This window comes from Dermacentor andersoni, chromosome 3 (assembly GCF_023375885.2).
Source record: "Dermacentor andersoni chromosome 3, qqDerAnde1_hic_scaffold, whole genome shotgun sequence".
Lineage (NCBI taxonomy): Eukaryota > Metazoa > Arthropoda > Arachnida > Ixodida > Ixodidae > Dermacentor > Dermacentor andersoni.
The window spans coordinates 79,813,526-79,832,096 of record NC_092816.1 but is presented as its reverse complement, the minus strand read 5'-3'; positions in this window follow the sequence as shown (position 1 = coordinate 79,832,096).

The window sequence follows — 18,571 nt, the reverse complement described above, 5'->3', positions numbered from 1 at the left end:
AGCGGTGGGACAATGGTACAACTCCTGTCTCATATATGCGGGAGGTACTGGGTCTTAATGCCTGTGCCCCCGGAAACATACTCGCTTTTAAGGCGAAAGCCATTCTAGGTTCATGGTGAAGTTTGTGTCAGCAGACCTTGTGTCAGCAGTTTTCATTTCGGCCGATCTAGAATGCAGGCAATAGCTCCATAAGGCGCAGCGACCTCAATCAGCTCAGCGGCAGTGGTAAACGTCCTATAAATATGGTTGAGTCTGCCTGAAATTTTTGGTTCATTAGGTGGAACCCCGGTGCTAGTCGAAGAGTAATCAGGTGCATTATGAATATATTATGAACCATCTAGTCTGCCAAAAAGCAATATTTTCTAACGAGGTCTGATGTTTCTGAAAATTTGTTTTAATCGACTCAAGTGTTTTATTTCCATTTCTCGTTTACATATAAGGTTATGGAGAAATAGATGATCAAAACATATTCATGAATCCACAGCCCCCGCTTTTTTTCTTTTTTTACCCTAAATACCCGCTTCTTATTGGATCAAAATTTCATTTTAAAAATTGTGCAGGAGAAAAAGTAATAATACCCATAAAAATAAAAGTGAGGAAACAAATAGATGACAAACGTAGCAAAGAAAAGAAAAAGAAGTGAGGCGGAGCGGAAACCCAAATGCCCCAATGTACGTAAGAAAGCAAGTAAACAATGTACGTAAGCCACCGTAGGCTGGAAACGTATAGATTGCTTCTGGGCTTTTTTTATAGCTATGGCGAAATTCACTGCACGTGCTGATAAACATGTTACAGTCAACTTTTCATAGACATGTAGAAGTGATGAAGGTGCGTATCGTAAGCTTTGTATATCCGTGTTTAAAAAATAATTAATATATCCTATACATTACCACATCTTCTTCAATAAAACACCACTCTTTTCTCGTTGTTCCACGTTACGTGGATTATATACAGCTTTGTGGCCTGCTAGCTTAAGTTTAACACTTCTGCGATCCCTTTAAAGCTACAGGCGTTAATTAGATTATTTAATGTAGATTAGAAGTTGGCGCGCGCTAAGGCTACATTAGATATACTATAAAACCGCGAATAAAGTTCTTGTGTAGTAAAAATATACTATACAAGTGGTTTATAATGCCGTGTTCAACACTATTCGTTCATTTTCAAAACAAAATGAAATAATACTGTTTAACAGGGCATTACACACCATTATTATGGTGTGTAATTCACCGCCTTTTTCACCTATTGTTGCCTAAGAATAGTGTTAAGGATGCTTCCATGACCCCCCAGTGAAAGTCGCAAAAATATATAGCTTGTGACTGCTCTTTACCCATCTTTCCTCACTTGTAATGGCGCCCATGTGTTTTATCTATTTTCTAACATATCGGGTTATGCAATTATCCACGTGGCGAACGCATTATGACCACAATCTGAAAAAAAAATCGAAAGTTCCGCAATCCTGCAGACAGTGCACCAAACCAGCCTCACTAGGAGCCCTAAGAGGATAAAAAAGAATTAAATTATGGGGTTTTACGTGCCAAAACCGCTTTCTGATTATGAGGCACGCCGTAGTGGGGGACTCCAGAAATTTCGACCTCCTGGGGTTCTTTAACGTGCACCTAAATCTAAGTAAGCGGGTGTTTCCGCATTTCGCTGGGGGCGAAATGCGGCCGCCGTAGCCGGGATTCGATCCCGCGACCTCGTGCTTAGCAGCCCAACACCATAGGCACTAAGCAACCACGGCGGGCGTAAGAGGATAGGAGTACACAACTTTTAGATCGCCAGACGAGCATCCTGAAAGCTACCAAGGATCTCTGGGCGAACAAAAAGTGCGCTCTTTGTTATAAAATGTTTGCACAAATTTCTACAAATATATTCACTTGCGCAGTTTATCAAATACTAAAGTCTTTTTTGTAGTGTTTCCCAAATTTCCGGAAAAAAAGTCCTTTTTATTGTATTTTACACTGCTTCAAATTTTCAGGAAATCTTTCATCCCTACCACCAACCCTAACAGGCCTCGGCACATATAAGGTAGTTTGGTGAGCCTCTCAAAATAGATGTTCTGCAAATAGAAACGCTGCAGTTTATTAGTGTGATTGTGAGCGATCGAAAATGTCACACGCATGTTTTCTGGTGTGCAGGGAGAACTAAATGATGGACAGAGTTTAAAAATTTAAGGAAAGAGAGACTTATTTCAGACGTGACGTCCGTGGCAAAGATGATTTCCTTGGAAGTAAATGACCTATGCGAGCATTCGACAGTGGTAAATAGCCTCTACACGGTGTTATTTTGAAGTCTCCTGCGTATGACGAACATGGTATAGATAATGTATTGGATGCCGCACGAGTTTGCTTAGATTTTTTATCCTCATTTCTTTGACTTCATCTTTCGACAGAGCATTGTTTGGTCTGCACGTCATCTGGAAAACCCGTTTTCCGGGCACCGTGAGCCGTTCTATGAACTTTTGGCTATGCGACACGGAGACCACACTTGCTAGAAAAAGGTTGGATGTGACGCACAACGCGTGACTAAAGCTTTAAAAACTGTGCGCTAAGTACGATGTTTGCATATAATGGCTGAATGCTGCGTTTTCTCACACTCTTCAGGCGTTTGCGAAGCACGTAGAAACCTTTCCGTTACGTTAAGAGCGCCGAAGGCGTCACAAAGTCTATATCTCGTGGAAGAAAGAGGCAGCTTATGGTTTACATGTAGGAACCATCGATCTGTCGGGAATACTGAGAGCGTTTTTACTTAATTATTTATTACACTCCGTGCAGGAGCGTTTTATCAAACTTAATATGCCCGTGAACGAAATTCTCGATAAAACGAATTTGCAGGAAATGAGGAAGCGAGGGTCACATACATGATTAGATGTTTTAAATAGGTAGGGTTCTTATAAAGGGCAGAGAGGGTAACACAGGAGGGCGTGGTAGCGACCAAAGGTTCATTAGCAGCGAGGGTGTAGAATTGAAAAGAAAGGTATGCAATTAAACATCGGCCGAGGAATGTGAGGTAACACCGCGTGTCAGCCGGTTGACGGGCACTGTAGGTTTCTTTTTTCGTAGAAGGGACCTCGATTACGGCGCGGCCGAGGGGGGTAGGGAATATCATACCCGCTGGCGGTAACTGAACTATCGCCTGTCTGCAAGGCAGAATAAAACAAGCGGCGGAATATGGTGCTCGTGGAATAAAAATTGGCAGAGACACTTAACACTGCTTAAGTGTTCGAACGCGAAAGCAGTCTCATTGGCTAAATGCTTCTTTACCCCCGTTCCTTGTACGCTGAAGCTCTCGCTTGCGATCTCAACTGCGCCTAGGTAAGGCCACATGAAAATGCGCCAAGTGTCTCAAAGAGCTCATTTTACCGCGAGGAGTCGATAAATCGAAGGATCGTTCGGTAGTATTGAAGTGGTCATTAACGCTTTTCTTTAGACGGTGACCTTGGCCAAACTGAGCTGTGACGAAAGGTTGCATACGCCGCATAAGTTATAAACACGTCAACATATCCTCGTATTGACCTTACATTTCTCAGGTAGGTTTCAGTAAACACAGTAAGTAGTGTCTGAGATGAGGGAAATTTGGAGGACGCTTAAGCTTCGCCTTTAAGAGTGGAACGCGATAGCGTTCACAGACCCCTTACTGCTTTTTATGTTTCCGGGCAACTGCAGCTTATGCAACCGTAAACTTTACCGGGAAACGCTGGCTGCGAACGCTAAGCACGAAGGCGACCTTTCTGCTAGAACGACGGCCTCTTGCCTGGGTCGATCTCCTGTTATTTTTTCGCACTTTTCATGTTTCAGACTAAGAGCTAACAAAGTGACATTGCACTGCCGGTATTTTTTTTTCTTCAATTACATTTGTTTGTCGGCTGCCATTGGCAAAATTCCGAAGAATAACTTTGTAAAAAAGGAAAGTCTAGGTATGAGCGACTTTGGAGGTAGAGAAATGGTTCGGTATGCGTCGTTCGCAAATTGGGGCGAAATGTTTTCCCGAAGCGATGTCCGACACCGACGCGGGACGGCGGCGCCGAATTTTATGCGGCACGGGCTCCTTAACGCTATCCCTTTAAAATCTGTTACATTTCGGTCGGCCTGGGAGTCGAGCCCAGGCCTTCGGGTTGCGAGGCGAGCACTTTTCCAGAAGCCACAGCTCCTGCATTGATCTGGTTTACAAAGGGCCTGCCTAGTGCGTGCCTGCTTGTAGCCGCGAAAATTGCAAAAGCCCACTTACGAAGTGCGCTGGGACGAATGACACGAGACATCGTGGCTGCAACTTACGGGCCTGCATCGTCAGGCATGCTTCGAGAAGGCTGGGCTGGACGATCCAGCATAGGCCGAGATTTTTAAGGAGTTTGTCACCGAAGCTCGAGCGCTGATGTAGTTGTACCCAGCACCTCCACCAATTGCGAAGGTGTCTCTAGACAGGATATGCAAGGGAGAAGTCCAACTCGGGGTACGAAGGTTTCACCATGCGAGCAGCCAGAACTGGCCCCGTACGCACACAGTGGTGGTGCCCCTAACTGAGCGGCACTTCTTCTTCGTAACAATTTTTTGCATACAGGTTCCATCGTAATGGGGCCGCCATTGTCACAAATGCTGTGCCATGAATGAAGTGGAATTGTTCTTCTCTTCAATGAACGTCTCGCCAACTTGGGTAGGTGAATTTGTGCCACTGATTGTGCACAAGCGAGGGAACAATTCTCAGAGTGCGCAGACGCCGGCATGGAACGATTTTTGCGTGGGAGGCCACGATTCGTCTTCTGGACACTGCAGCTGGATGGCGCAGCGTGTCCAGAAACGCACGAGAGCGAGGAGCACGTTTGCCACATGACGCAATTCTCAGCATTTTCACGCACCGGCACGCGATGCGTATGGGAGGGCACACACTCATTCTTCGTCACGGTGACGCTCAGTGGCACCGAGTGTTCTTAGGCAAGCGCCAAAGAGGAGTCGCACTGTAGTAGAGACTCCATACATAACTCGTTTAGACGGTGTCAATACGTTGTGTTGCTCAATTGTTTAAATGGCGACGCATTACCGTCGACAGTCATCGTGAGATGGGTTCTGCCGCAATTTTTCCATCTCGCCCGTTCGAAGGCGTTAACTGCCTGCCTTCCCTTTATTCTCACAGCTTCCTCAAGGACGCCGCCGCATCGCCGGCGCGGTAGCATCGAAGGGAAAACGACAATGCGGATGGAAATAAAATAGCGATTTTGTATATCTTCTGCTGGCGGCTTGAGGTGGTCATGCTTTCAAAACGTTCCACCTTCCGTGTTCCCCATATGGCTTTCACACAGAAACAACATTTATGCCGGCTTCCGGCTTACAGCTATATTTGAAATAGCCGATATATTCTTTATCGCGACCGAAGAATGCCTTCTGTCAAAAGCCTCTGCTTTTTTTAACAGTAGACTGCGTGTTTACTCCCTTGCCGTAAGTGTAATATACATTTTGTCATTAGGCCTATAAATGTTTCCGCTATCCACAGGTATTTGAACATATCTTTTTTGCTGAAAAGAGCGTTGCGGCCTGTACAAAGGCTTTCAGAATATCTACTTATGTTTTATAAGAACATTGCCCTTCAGAATACCTTCGAACAAATTTTTAATATAATTCAAAGGAAGTGCCTTTCTTTCGTGTTTTCGATATGATAAGAAAGCAACTATTCTCTTCTGCATTAGAGAAAACATATTCTTCCTTATGTGGAGAAAGCACAGTACACCTGTAGTATCTTGAGTAGTGTAGAACGTGTCATGAAATAAACCTTCTCGCGATTCACTGTTCCCGAGGTAGCGTTGTGCTATATAAAGCGTCATTGCCTATTGGCGCGACATGAGAACGCGCGTACTTGGAGCCGGCTGGGAACAAGAAAAAATACGGTGGAAAGAACAAAGAAGTACTGAATAATGTCGCCATTAGTATCGTTCTGAGTACTATGCACGACATAACATAACGGGCGACGATGATTTAACAACCTCTGTGCTACCGGCTTCCTTTCCTCTGTGCCTTTGATTGCTGCATATCATCCCCTACGATTAGTATTTCGGGGCTACAAACACCACCCCCGTTCCTGTCCTCACCTGCAGGGCCGGATTAAGAAAATTGGGGCCCTGGGCTAATGTACATGCAGGCCCCCTTTCCCTATACTGACCCCCAGCCCCCCTGTCGTCGGCTACGCTACAGGTAATATTCCATATTTCATTTTAATTCAGCCAAATTAAAAAGAACGAAGTGTGATCAAGGGGAATATTTTTATTGTTATTACTATAAGGACTACAACAAAACTTGCTTGAAACGCATGCTGTTGTAAACACCAACGCATATGTTTACTTTGGGATTAACCTGTCTTCTGTTTTCAGCAAAAGGTAGGCTTTAAGGAAAAGTTTAGTGCACAAAAGAGGAACAAGATCTTAGAAAAGACAACACAGCTCAGATGTCGATCCTTCTGAAGCTAGGCTTTATTTGAGTCACTAAGTCGAATTCCGTGAGGAGACGCATGGTTGTATTGAAAACATTCTTTTTTAAATTCAAGCATCAGACTGCAGTAATCGTTGTGCACATTACTCTATAAACCTGGTATGGATATATATACAATACTTAAGGCAATACAAACATCATAAAGATGCACTAGAATACAGATGAAAATTACCAAATGTAATTAGAAAACATTATTTAAAAATATTTTCCTTAAAGGTAAGACAAGCAAGGACGACACCCAATAAACGTGGCACTATCAAATATTGTGCGCATGTCTGTGCTTTTCCTTATATTTGCTGATTTTTCGGTGAATAAACATAGATGAAGTTGGCGCTTGTCCTGTGTCGTTCTCCCCACTTGTGATCGTCTTAGTTGGCGCTGTTCCTTCCTAATTCAACTATTAAAGGACCTTTCCCAGTTTCGGCGTCGCTGCCTTGCTACGGAGTGCTAGCTGCTTGCTGCTCTTGTGGTGGTCGCTATCGCGATGAATATATTTGTGGACATGTATACAAATGTTATATGTACTCTGAATAAAGGTAACACCGGACGGGTTGATATAACCGTTGTATGATTACCAAGTAGACGCACCTCTGTTCAGCATAAAAAATGAATTTCGACATGAAATTTGAGCTGATGTACATGTAATGTTGGTTCGCAACTATATGGTAAGCCTACCGCTCTGTTAATTGTAAAGTGGTTCATACTTGGCATTTTCTTTGTTTAGCTTTCGTTTCTTCAATTTAGCCATTCCGCCTGTCCCGCTCAAGGTGTCCCTGTTATCGGAAAGTAATCTAGGAGGGCTGTATTCCATGGGGAGGGGGGTGCGATACCATCACTTATGCTGCAGCCATGCGATCAGCTGTTCGTACTTCAAGTAGCGCCAATGATACAGGGAAAAGGGAATAGACCGCCCTTTAGAGTTTACACGAGTTCGAAAAAATTACTCGAGCTGAAGCAACTTGGAAAACGGGAAGCTCATCAAAAGTCGCTGAACACATTTTTATTTTTGTTTATTTATTTACACATAGTGCAGCCTCGGTGAGGCTATTGCAGGAGTGGGCAGCGAAGAAAAAACAAGGAAAGCAAGAAAACGAGATACAGGCACAAAAAATATGAATATCAAGTATAGGTAATTGTTTTCAAAAATTCGTGCGTAGGTAAAGAGCGGATGCTTCCAGGCAGTGAATTCCAGAGTTCAATGGCCAATGGAAAGAAGCTGTGCTTGAACATCTGCGTTCGGCAAAAGAATGGGATAAGGTTGAGATTATGAGAACTCCTACTGATAGAAGGTGTAATAAAGTTCAAATAATTATTTAGTGTGACAAGGCGCTCAGAATGAATCAGCGTGTGTAAAAATTTCATGCATTCTAAGTGACGGCGAGATGTAAGAACTGTAAGACCTGTAGCTGTATAATGGGAAGAAGGGGAAAAATCTCTGCTATAGTTGGGAAAAATGAAGCGCACTGATTTCTTTTGGGCTGATTCTAACTTTTTAACATCGGATTTCTTATGAGGATTACATTGTCGCGAAGGAGAACGCAGAAGGGAACAGAAAAGTGAGGGTAAGCGTACATTGCACACGACATTCATCAGTCGCATACGACGCGTGCTGCTTGAGTACTCGCTCGTAAACACCGAATGAAAAATATCAGGCTGGATCGGAGAACGGAAATTGCAACAAGCACCAGCGCATGTCCTCAGCGGTGTGGCAATGGTAAAACTCCTGTCTCATATATACGGGAGGTACTGGGTCTTAACGCCGGTGCCCCCGGAAACACTGGCTTTTAAGGTGAAAGCCGTTCTAGGCTCATGGGGAACTTTGCGTCAGCAGACCTAAGCGCCGGAGTGTCCGCCGAAGCGTCTGCACGCCATGTGAAAACAGATGAAAGACAGATTAAAGAATTAAAAGGGATTCATACCGACAGTTAGTGTATGATAACGTTATAATAGAGAGTGGTAGAGAATAATAATGAGTAGTAATGACTAATAATGACCAATATATCTAACTACGCCTTGTAATGACGACAATTGATTAGAAATGACTTACTAGAAATGTCTAGTAATGAGTAGTAAAGACTGAAATGACTACTAACGACTTGAAATGACTACTAATGACTACAACATGACAAATATGTCTAACAACGGCTTGTAGCAACTACAATTGACTAGACGCGGCTAAAATGCTTAGAGATTACCAGGAATGACTAATAATAACTGAATTGACTTGTAATGACTGCAATTTTGCTTTCCTTTCCTTCCTTCCTCTCCGCCCTTAAACTGGCTCTCTTTACTACTACACGCAGAGACAAAGCAACAGCGCGCGCATGCGATCCCATAGATGAGATGAATATATATATATATATATATATATATATATATATATATATATATATATATATATAGAGAGAGAGAGAGAGAGAGAGAGAGAGAAAAAAATTATCAGTCATAGCTCTCGTAGTGTAGCCCTCTGGGCCGTTTCCGTCTTTTTCTTTCCAAAGTAGTCCTATTAGGGTTATTATAATTACACGAAGGTAGTTCGCCCTCATCAGCAGCAGTCCTTGAGATAGTTATTCTGGCGGCTAGCTTCCCACGCTATGCGTGCCGCCCTCGCACCTGGTTAAGCTGTTCCTACACGCTAGAATTATACTATGTCCGCGCAACCTTGAGCGATCGGAAAGCGCGTTTTCCCCTCTTGGCCGGCGGAGAACGGAGGCTTTGTTCCGGCCGCAGAGCCCTCCACGTCTCAGTAAGGTGCCTGGTGGTGGTCTCGTGCGGACGATGCCCTCTCGGTGAGCGCATATTCCCCCCTCATCTTTTAAGAGGTTCAATACTTACAAGCATTTGTCTCGCAAACCATATTTATTTCAAGGGAATTTTCCACGTCTCAATAATTTCTCTCGTCGTATTCGAGTGCTGATTGCCGTGTTATAGTTTGTAAACGAAGCTTTCCCTCAAGTCTAAATATTTTAAGGCAGTTTTCTTAGTCTCTAAAGCCGCTCGAGTTCGCTCTTCTCCTCGGGCGGCCATTTTTCCAAGAAAGTATGCCTTCCAACCACTCGGACTATCGCGGACAACATCAGTCCCTTTCCACGTAAGTATGAGGCTCGGAGCAGGAGCTATGGTACTTGAAAGTAACCTGGGGCCTGACGAACCAACCGACTGAGCTATCCTTCCGGGCAACATCCAAGGGTCACGAGTTCAAATCACCTGTTATGTTCCATTTCCCCCCCCCCCCTCTTTCTTTCTTTTTTTTCTTTCTTTTTAATGTATTTTCCTTTATTTTATCACTGTACGGGAACCCTCCTAAAATAAAAAAAGAGAGATATATATCTTCAATTAGGTATGGCCACACATGTGCAGGTCATAAATACCAGGTTCTCTAGCCGAGTGGCGTCCGTGCGGTATAACCGAGCTAAGATTGGTCCACCTTGACTGATCAAATAGGACACCACTGTAGGTTAAATGAGGCGTACAACTCCTGCGGGACCCACCGTGGTTACTCAGTGGCTATGGTGTTAGACTGCTGAGGACGAGGTCGCGGGATCGGATCCCGGCCACGGCGGCCGCATTTCGAAGGGGGCGAAATGCGAAAACACCCTTGTACTTAGATTTAGGTGCACGTTGAAGAACCCCAGTTGGTCTAAATTTCCGGAGTCCCCCACTACGGCGTTACTCATAATGAGAAAGTGGTTTTGTCACGTAAAACCCCATAATTACATTTTTAATTTAACTCCGGCGCGGACGGTAGAGTATCCGCCTCCCGTGCAAGAGGACCGTGATTCAAATCCAAGTGCCGCACAATTCTCCACCAAAAAACACACAAAAAAACGTGTGTTGAGAAAATTGCACAAACAGGCCTGGAGTGTGCTCTGATCCCGGTGACCAGAACCGGTAACCCACTCTCTCACCAGAGCAGGATTGGCCACCCTGGTGCAGTACTTGGCCACAACCTCCTATATGAACACAACAATCAAACCCCGGCCCTCAGTCCCCAGCAGCTGCGAAGCAACTGACCACGGCGGCGGTCAGACCTGCGACGCTGCAGAGGGTGCTAAGAATCCCTGGCTCCGGACAGGCCGCCATTGGAATATGAACCTGGCAACGTTTAACGCTAGAACGTTATCTAGTGAGGAGAGTCTAGCAGTACTATTGGAGGAAGTAGAGGGCAGTATATGGGATATAATAGGGCTCAGTGAAGTTAGGAGGCCAAAAGAAGCATATACAGTGCTCACAAGCGGGCACGTCCTGTGCTACCGGGGCTTAGCGGAGAGACGAGAACTAGGAGTCGGATTCCTGATTAATAAGAACATAGCTGGTAACATACAGGAATTCTATAGCATTGACGAGAGGGTGGCATGTCTTTTTGCGAACCTAATAAGAGGTACAAATTAAGGTTGTACAGGTCTACGCCCCTACATCTAGTCATGATGACCAGGAAGTCGAAAGCTTCTATGAAGACGTGGAATCGGCGATGGGTAAAGTCAAAATAAAATACCGTATACTGATGGGCGATTTCCATGCCAGGGTAGGCAAGGAGCAGGCAGGAGACAAGTCAGTGGGGGAATATGGCATAGTCTCTAGGAATAGCAGAGGAGAGTTATTAGTAGAGTTTGCAGAACAGAATAATATGCGCATAATGAATACCTTTTTCCGCAAGCGGGTTAGCCGAAAGTAGACGTGGAGGAGCCCGAATGTTGAGACTAAAAATGAAATCGACTTCATACTCTGCGGGAACCCTGTCATCATACAATATGTAGACGTGCTCGGCAAGGTGCGCTGCAGTGACCATAGGAGGGTAAGAACTCGAATTAGCCTTGACTTGAGGAGGGAACGGAAGAAACTGGTACGTAAGAAGCGAATCAATGAGTTAGCGGTAAGTGGGAAACTAGAGGAATTCCGGATCAAGCTACAGAACAGGTATTCGGCTTTAACCCAGGAAGAGGACCATAGTGTTGAAGCAATGAACGACAATCTTATGGGCATCATTCAGGAGTGCGCAATAGAAGTCGGGGGTAACGCCGTTAAACAGGAAAACAGTAAGCTATCGCACGAAACGAAAGATCTGATCAAGAAACGCCAATGTATGAAAGCCTCTAACCCTACAGCTAGAATATAAGTGGCAGAACTTTCTAAGTTAATCAACAAGCGTAAGACAGTGGACATAAGGAACTATAATATGGATAGAATTGAACAGGCTCTCAGGAACAGAGGAAGCCTAAAAGTAGTGAAGAAGAAACTACGAATAAGCAAGAATCAGATGTGTGCGTTAAGAGACAAAGCCAGCAACATCGTTACTAATATGGATGAGATAGTTCAAGTGGCTGATGAGTTTTATAGAGATTTATACAGTACCAGTGGCACCCACGACGATATGGAAGAGAAAATAGTCTAGAGGAATTCGAAATCCCACAGGTAACGCCGGACGAAGTAAAGAAAGCCTTGGGAGATATGCAAAGGGGGAAGGCAGCTGGGGAGGATCAGGTAGCAGCAGACTTGTTGAAGGATGGTGGGCAGATTGTTCAAGAGAAACTGGCCACCCTGTATACGCAATGCCTCATGACCTCGAGCGTACTGGAATCTTGGAAGAACGCTAACATAATTCTTATTCATAAGGAAGGGGACGCAAACTACTTGAAAAATTATAGACCGAACAGCTTTCTGTCTGTTGCCTACAAACTATTTACTAAGGTAATCGCAAATAGAATCAGGAACACCTTAGACTTCTGTCAAGCAAAAGACCAGGCAGGATTCCGTAAAGGCTACTCAACAATAGACCATATTCACACTATCAATCAGGTGATAGAGAAATGTGCGGAATATAACCGACCCTTATATATAGCTTTCATTGATTACGAGAAAGCGTTTGATTCTGTCGAAGCCTCAGCAATCATGGAGGCATTACAGAATCAGTGTGTAGACGAGCCGTATGTAAAAATACTGAAAGGTATCGACAGCGGCTCCACAGCCACCGTGATCCTCCAAAAAGAAAGCAACAAAATCCCAATAAAGAAAGGTGTCAGGCAGAGAGATACGACCTCTCCAATGCTATTCACAGCGTGTTTACAGGAGGTATTCAGAGATCTGCAGTGGGAAGAATTGGGGATAAAAGATGATGGAGAATACCTTAGCAACTTGCGATTCGCTGATGATATTGCCTTGCTTAGTAACTCAGGAGACCAATTGCAATGCATGCTCACTGACCTGGGGAGGGAAAGCAGAAGGGTGGGTCTGAAAATTAATCTACAGAAAACTAAAGTAATGTTTAACAGTCTCGGAAGAGAACAGCAGTTTACGATAGCTAGCGAGGCACTGGAAGTGGTAAGGGAATACATCTACTTAGGGCAGGTAGTGACCACGGATCCGGATCATGAGACTGAAATAACCGGAAGAATAAGAATGGGCTGGGGTGCGTTTGGCAGGCATTCTCAAATCATCATCAGCAGGTTGCCACTATCCCCCAAGAGGAAAGTTTATAAGAGCTGTGTCTTACCAGTACTTACCTACGGGGCAGAAACCTGGAGGCTTACGAAAAGGGTTCTACTCAAATAGAGGACGACGCAACGAGCTATGGAAAGGAGAACGATAGGTGTAACGTTAAGGGATAAGAAAAGAGCAGATTTGGTGAGAGAGCAAACGCGAGTTAATGACATCTTAGTTGAAATCAAGAAAAAGAAATGGGAATGGGCCGGACATGTAATGAGGAGGGAATTTAACCGATGGTCATTAAGGGTTACGGACTGGATTCCAAGGGAAGGGAAGCGTAGTAGGGGGCGGCAGAAAGTTAGGTGGGCGGATGACATTAAGACGTTTGCAGCGACAACATGGCCACAATTAGTGCATGACCGGGGTAGTTGGAGAAGTGTGGGAGAGGCCTTTGCCCTGCAGTGGGCGTAACTAGGCTGATGATGATGATGATGATGATGATGGTGATGATGACAAGTAATGGGTACGAAATGACCAATATGTCTAACGACAACGTGTAATAACTAGAATTGAATACAAATGACTAAAAATGATCAGTAGAGAAAAGTAGTGACTGACCAAAATAAAAAAGAGAAAGGGAACAGGCAAAAACAAAGAGGTGAATGATAAGAAGAGGAAGGGTAGGGTTTCGCCGTCCACCTCATAAGAGGAAGCTTTATCTGTAACCAACGATGTGTGTGCCGTGTTATGTGCCCTCTATCTCTTCTCCCCATCTTTCATCCCCCCCATCCCCCTCCCATGTGTAGGGTAGCAAACCGGTTAGGCAAAACTGGTTAACCTCCCTGCCTTCCTTCTCCACTTTTTCCTTCCTTCCTTCCTTCTGGCCCAACTCCGACGCGGCCTATTCAAATACATGTAAAATGCAAAAGCGTTTTTTAGATAACCTCTGGACCGATTTTAATGAAATGTGTTGTATTTGCAAGAAAACGTTAAATTCTAGTGACTGTTGGAAGCGGAATTTCAATTTAGGGCCTGAATTTTGTAAAAATGAATTTCAGATATTCGACAGTTTGAAAATAATAGAAGCAGGAAGATTACTAATTAGTATATGTGCGTCAAGAACACATAACGCGGTTCTGTAAACGGCATACATTAGGTCATTTAAAGCGTACAAATTGTATACGTCATTTTACATCTTACATCAATTTGTTACGTTGTTGACAAGGGTTCTGCAAAAGCTGTATTTCCATATTACTAAATATCTTGAGATTCATGTGCACCATATCAATTTTGTCCGCTATAGATGTACTATTACATGGAATTCACAGAATTGTGATATTAATTATAGTTGCTGAGTTACAGGGTTGTAAACTTGGTAGTTTCGTTCGCTGAAAATTTTCGATTTTCCCCAATATTTTATAAAATATTGACAACCTAATTCAAAAATTCGAAACGAACTGTCACTAGATTTTAAGCTTTTCTTTTAAATGCAAAAAACCTCGTCACATTTGGTGTAGTGGTTGCCGAGAAAAACGAATACTCCTTTTATATGTATTTAGAGAGGAGCACCCGAGCTCAAGCGTCCTCTTAAGGGACGCTTTAGCTCTTAAGACACCCCGTAATTTATTCGAACGGGTAGAGATGTTCCTTGAGCTGGCTGCTTATATGGGTTTTCGTCTCTTAATGGGGCCGTACAGAGATTTGCGAAGGTTTCATGACGGCCCTTCTGTCAAGGCAACATTTAAAAAATAGTAAAACGGGCGCCGCTGGTATGGGAAGCAGATGAGCGCTGCCGACGAGTACCAGGTAGTTCCAGAGGCTTGCAATGACACCCATTTATTAAGAAGTTGGGGGCAAGGGGTTCGCGGCGCTCCTTTTTACTGCCGCAGTGGTGGTGAAATTCCGAAACATGCGCCCCGTATGCAGGAGGTCCTTGATTTTAAAAGGTGTGCCACCGAAGGTACACGTTTCTTTATAACGGGAAGAAATGTACCACGACCAGGCACTTAGTAGACTGTGTGGCTTCTCATCTGGAAAGAAGGTCCTAGATAATTTTTTGATGGTCTCTCGGTGATCATTGTCCATCCAGAGCTTTGTCCAGTATACGTTATAGCAGATTATTCTCAGCTGCTGCGGGATCCAGGGATTTCCTGCCACCGAGTACATAGAACAAAACAGATACAACCGGCTCCCAGCCCTGCACTCAGCAACTACGGAAATTTCAGATGCTTGGCACGACACTTACCTGATGCGAAGGTGGCGGAACGGAAGAGCTAGAGATATTTTTCTGGAAGTCATTTGGTGTTTTGTTCTTCTTAGTTCCTACGCGGAATTCACAGCAGTCTTACGAACCTCTCCAAAACAATAAACCCCTGGTAGGCTGCACGCCGGACCGGGGGATAATGGTTCCGTGTTAAAATCGGTGAATGTCCAGGGGTGGGGATGGAACCAGGCAGGTCCCGGAGCCGAGCCAGGCGTTCAACTCACTGGATCACGACGGCGGCGGAGTGCACGTCTGTATGCCACAGCTATCACACATCATAACGTTAAGCAACAGAGATGTCATTCCGGCGAATCGGCGCTGACAGCAACAACGTACCATCAAAATTCGTCTCCTGCGTGCGTGCTCGTACTATGTTACCCCTGAGTGCGGTAGAATCGCATTTTGGTGGCGATTTTTGCGGGATGTCATCTGTACAATCTCTTTCTATCCAAGTGCAACACAAACTTCGTTGTGGCGGAGTGGCTAGTACGGGTCGCAGAGGGTGAGATAACATGTCTAAGGTGGAAGGTCAGATCTTATTGCATACGCCCTTTTACCCAAGAGTGAGAGAGGGGAACACTTCCCAATCACTCACGAATCGCTCCGATTGCATTGAAGCGAACGCGTCAAGTGCTATTTGTAGAAGAAGTACTTTCAGTAGGCTTCGCTTAACCAAATGCGCTGTAAACACGTAGTGCCCTATCTTGTACGGGCATGTGAAAGTCACACTTGAAGCCAACATTAGGAAGGCATTGTATAATCGCTCGGCCTCACATCAAATCGCATACTGTGAGTTCCACTTGACAGACCGCAAGAAAATTTAGCCATCAGTTCTTTTTTTAGAATTGTATAGTGACCAGCTGCAATGCGCTTTGTGAGCTGTCTCAGTACAGCGGTCAGCCTGAACATTATCCTTAGTGTCAGCGCTGGCAGCCACCCTCTGAAGCGCAATTTTGCGGTGCATATGCATGCCTTCGTGGTAGACAGTCGTGTTTTGACACAATAATGCCCTGACCTAATTGCTGCCCCAAAGCACCATCAATGTGTGGCTGATCGATAATGTACGCAGCAGCTCCATAAGGCGCTGCGTCCCCAGTGAGCTCAGCGGCAGTGGAAAACGTCCTATGGTTGAGTCTGGCCCAAATGTTTGCTTTATTATATGGGACCCCAGTGCTAGTCGAAGAGTAATCAGGTGCATTATGAATACGTTATGAACCATCTAGTTTGCCAAAAAGCAATTTTTTCTAACGAATCTGAAGTTTCTGAAAAGTTGTTTTAATCGAATCAAGCGTTTCATTTCCATTTGTCGTTTACACATAAGGTTATGAAGAAATATATGATCAGAACATATTCATGAATTCTCAGCCCCCACTTTTTTTCTTTCTTTACCCTAAATACCAGAATCATATTGGATCAAAACTTCATTTCGAGAATGGTGGAAGAGAAAACAACAATATCCATAAAAATAACAGTGTAGAAACACATAGATGACAAAAGCAGTAAAGAAAAGAAAAAGAAGTGAGGCGGAGCGAGAACCCAAATGCCCCAATGTGCGTGAGAATGCAAGTAAACAATTTACGTAAGGCAGCGTAGACGGGAAACGTATAGATTGTTTCGGCACTTCTTATAGCAATGGCGAAATTCACTGTACGTGCTCGTAAACATGTTACAGTCCGCTTTTGATAGAGATATGGAAGTGATAAAGGTGCGTATCTTAAGTTTTGTATACCTTCGTTTAGAAAGGTAATGAATATATCCAAACATTGCCACATCTGCTTCTATAAACCGCCCCTCTTTTCCCGTTGTCCCACGTTACGTGGGATATATACATTCTTGTGGCCTCTTAGCTTAAGTTTAACACTTCTACGATCGCTTTAAAACTACAGGCGGTAATTAGATTATTTTAGTATAGATTAGAAGTTGGCGCGCACTAAAGCTGCACTAGATATACTATTAAAACGCGAATAAATTTCTTGTGTAGTAAAAGCATACTATAATATAGCTGTGTAGTGTCGTTTTCAACACTGTTCTTTCATTTTCAAAACAAAGTGAAAGAATACTGTTGAACAGGGCATTACACACCGTTATTACGTTGTATAATTCACCGTTTTTTTCAGCTATTGTTGCCTAAGAATAGTGTTAAGGATGCTCCCATGTCCCACCAGTACAAGAAATATACCCCCCCCCCCCCCCCGCCAGAACATTGCAAAGGGTCGAGAATGTGCATGTGGCTCCAATTTACAAATACACCATGATGCACGAATAGTTGTTTATTTTTTAGCATGAGTACACCCGTTTCTCCTTTGTTGCGTTATTCCGCATAAATTTATCACTTTATCATTGTCGTGGTGCCGTCGCAAGGTCGGCATGCCCTGATTTCTGAATTTCACGCACACGGTACCAAGTGTGGTACACAGTACTGCGATGAATGGTCGTGGCAAGATTTCAGCCGAGATTGTGCTTAGTTAGAGCATAATGGCGCTCAGTGACGGGTCTCCTGCACTTATTCGTGGCACGTCCCACAGCAGTTGTCATGACGTAACCTTTCTATGAAGGAGACTTTAGTCTTCAGCATGTTGGTCGACGGATCTGTAGACTAGCGCTAACGAACACCTGTCAAGTTACGTTCAGTTTAACTGGTTCCACCACTCAGCCTCGTGTATAGTACCTGCCAAACAGGCTGGCTTTGATGTAAGGCGTCTGTCGATACCGGCTGCCAGCGCATGATCTCTCTGTCCGACACAAAGGTCATTCTTGCTTTTCCTCTGCGTCATAAAACCGGGCAAGTGAACGTACCGAGGCGCAGACCATCGGTAAACACACAATATGAGGCCTTGCGCGCCAACCGTCGCAGCGCGCAGTAGCGATACAGAAAAACGTAATGACTGTCAGACCTTTCGAAGAGTGGCATGGTTCAGCGATATCTTCTTTGAAATTTCTACAAGCTTTTTGGATGCACCTTTTACCGTCTGTAAGTGGCTGGGTCAGGCATAGAAGGCGGAAAAGGAAAATCTGGGTAGATATGCTCTCCGAGCAGGCTTGTCAAGGCGTCATCGATTTTAAGAGCATTTGTAGTTAAGGGCTCCTGTAGTGAAGTGATTTCTATAAAGCAAGACATTGCATTCTGAATGTACCGAAGGTTAAAGCTAGGAAATTACAAGATTTTATCTCGAGCCTTAAATTCCTAAATAAAAGGAACATTCGCAATTTGTGACGTCACACTTACATGACGACACTGTGGCTTCGACAAATATTCCGACTGAGCACTGTCTGTCTTCACTTCTTCAGCTATTTGCCAATATTATTTTTGTTTTCGCACCTGATTGAATAAACTCATTTTAAATGAGTACTTTACCATTGCTACCTAGTGTTGAACGTGTCGCAACAATATAAAGTCCATGACTGCTCCTTA